Below are 2967 nucleotides of genomic sequence, written 5' to 3'. Positions count from 1 at the left end.
ATTCTTCCTCATTTGTTTCCCCAGTTTACAGAGCTGGTAGCACTGGCAGTTTCTGCCCCTCAGCCTCCTCTTCCTCCTGGCCATGGGGGTCAATGCCACCCTTCTGACCACCATCTGTATGGAAACCTCTCTGCACCAGCCCCTGTACTACCTGCTCAGCCTCCTCTCCCTACTGGACATCGTACTCTGCGTCACCATCATCCCCAAGGTCCTGACCATCTTCTGGTTTGACCTCAGGTCAATCAGCTTCCCTGCCTGCTTCCTTCAGATGTTCATCTTGAACAGTTTTCTGACTATGGAGTCCTGCACATTCATAATCATGGCCTATGACCGCTATGTGGCCATCTGCAAGCCCCTACAGTACTCATTCATCATCACTGATCAATTTGTCGCTAGGGCTGCCATCTTTGGTTTGTTCAGAAATGGCCTTCTTACTATGCCTATCCCCATACTTTCTTCTCGACTCAGATACTGTGCAGGACACATCATCAAGAACTGCATCTGTACTAACGTGTCTGTTCTTAAACTCTCTTGTGATTACATCAACTTGAATCAGCGCTACCAGTTTGTTACATACTGGACCCTCCTGGGCTCTGACCTCATCCTTATTGTTCTCTCTTATTTTTTAAATCTTGAAAACTGTGCTAAGTATCAAGGCCGAGGATGCTATGGCCAAGGCCTTGAGCACGTGTGGATCCCAATTCATCCTAATCCTCTTCTTCAGCACAGTCCTGCTGGTTCTGGTCATCACTAACCTGGCCAGGAAGACAGTTCCTATGGATTCCATCCTGCTCAACATCCTGCACTACCTCATTCCCCCAGCTCTGAACCCCATTGTTTATGGTATGAGAACCAAGTAGATCAAGCAGGGAATCCAGAACCTGCTGAGGAGGTTATAAAAAATAAAATGAATGCGGCCTGATCTTGAAAACAGAAATTGATATTGGAGAATAATTGTTATGATACATAGAAAATTTAAATTGTTACTGTAAGAATAAGTTTAGAGTTGACTTTCTTCAGTGTTTCAACTGATTATAGGGATATCTACTCGTTGGCTCCTGCTTTCTGTTTCACTGACTGGAATCTTAGTGTTTTGGCATTCTAGAATTGTTTGGAAGTTTTTCCTGACTTCATCTGTGTGAGTACGAATTGACAAGCCATAATCACTGGAGCATAGACTGGTATGGTTTTCTTTTTTCTTCTTTTTTTTTTTAAATTATACTTTAAGTTCAAGGGTACATGTGCATAACGTGCAGGTTTGTTACATATGTATACCTGTGCCATGTTGGTGTGCTGCACCCATCAACTCGTCAGCACCCATCAATTCGTCATTTATATCAGGTATAACTCCCCAGTGCAATCTCTCCCCCCTCCGCCCTCCCCATGATAGGCCCCAGTGTGTGATGTTCCCCTTCCCGAGTCCAAGTGAACTCATTGTTCAGTTCCCACCTATGAGTGAGAACATGTGGTGTTTGGTTTTCTCTTCTTGAGATAGTTTGCTAAGAATGATGGTTTCCAGCTGCATCAATGTCCCTACAAAGGACCTTGATATTCCACAAAATTCAACAGCGCTTCATGCTAAAAACGCTCAACAAATTCGGTATTGATGGAACGTACCACAAAATAATAAGAGCTATTTATGACAAACCCACAGCCAATATCATACTGAATGGGCAAAAACGGGAAGCTTTCCCTTTGAAAACTGGCACAAGACAGGAATGCCCTCTCTCAACACACCTATTCAACAGCGTGTTGGACGTTGTGGCTAGGGTAATCAGGCAAGAGAAAGAAATAAAGGGTATTTAGTTCAGAAAAGAAGAAGTCAAATTGTCCCTGTTTGCAGATGACAAGATTGTATATTTAGAACACCCCATTGTCATAGCCCAAAATCTCCTTAAGCTGATAAGCTACTTCAGCAATGTCTCAAGATACAAAATCAATGCACAAAAATCACAAGCATCCTTATGCACCAGTAACAGACAAACAGAGAGCTAAATCATGAATGAACTCCCATTCGCAATAGCTTCAAAGAGAATAAAACACCTAAGAATCCAACTTACAAGGTATGTAAAGACCTCTTCAAGGAGAACTACAAACCACTGCTCAGTGAAATAAAAGAGGACACAAACAAATGGAAGAATATCCATGCTCAAGGATAGGAAGAATCAATATTGTGAAAATGGCCATACTGTCCAAGGTAATTTAATTCAATGACATCCCCATTAAACTACCAATGACTTTCTTCACAGAATTAGAAAAAACTACTTTAGAGTTCACATGGAACCAAAAAAAGAGCCTGCATTGCCAAGACATTGCTAAGGGAAAAGAACGAATCTGGAGGGAGGCATCATGTTACCTGACTTCAAACTATACTACAAGACTACTGTAACCAAAACAGTAGGGTACTGGTACCAAAACAGAGATATAGACCAATGGAACAGAACAGAGCCCTCAGAAATAATACCACACATCTACAGTCATCCAATCTTTGACAAACCTGAGAAGAACAAGAAATGGGGAAAGAATTCCCCATTTAATAAATGGTGCTGGGAAAATTGGCTAGCCATAGTAGAAAGCTGAAACTGGATCCTTTCCTTACTCCTTATACGAAAATTAATTCAAGATGCATTAGAGACTTAAATGTTAGACCTAAAACCATAAAAACCCTAGAAGAAAACCTAGATAATACCTTTCAGGACATAGGCATGGGCAAGGACTTCATGTCTAAAACACCAAAAGCAACGGCAACAAAAGCCAAAATTGACAAATGGGATATGATTAAACTAAACAGCTTCTGCTCAGCAAAAGAAACTACCATCAGAGTGCACAGGTAACCTACAGAATGGGAGAAAATTTTTGCAATCTACTCATCTGACAAAGGGCTAATATCCAGAATCTATAAAGAATTCAATCAAATTTACAAGAAAAAAACAAAAAACCGCATCAAAAAGTGGGCAAAGAATATGA

At 41.1% G+C, this 2967-nt stretch overlaps 1 pseudogene; it reads left to right on the top strand.

The window, feature by feature from the left end:
* Positions 1-7: 7 nt before the first annotated feature.
* Positions 8-899, top strand: LOC113220839 (annotated as a pseudogene).
* Positions 900-2967: the final 2068 nt, after the last annotated feature.

The sequence above is a fragment of the Piliocolobus tephrosceles genome, unplaced genomic scaffold (assembly GCF_002776525.5).
Source record: "Piliocolobus tephrosceles isolate RC106 unplaced genomic scaffold, ASM277652v3 unscaffolded_14581, whole genome shotgun sequence".
In the NCBI taxonomy this organism is placed as follows: Eukaryota; Metazoa; Chordata; class Mammalia; order Primates; family Cercopithecidae; genus Piliocolobus; species Piliocolobus tephrosceles.
This window is presented reverse-complemented; position numbering and strand designations above follow the sequence as displayed.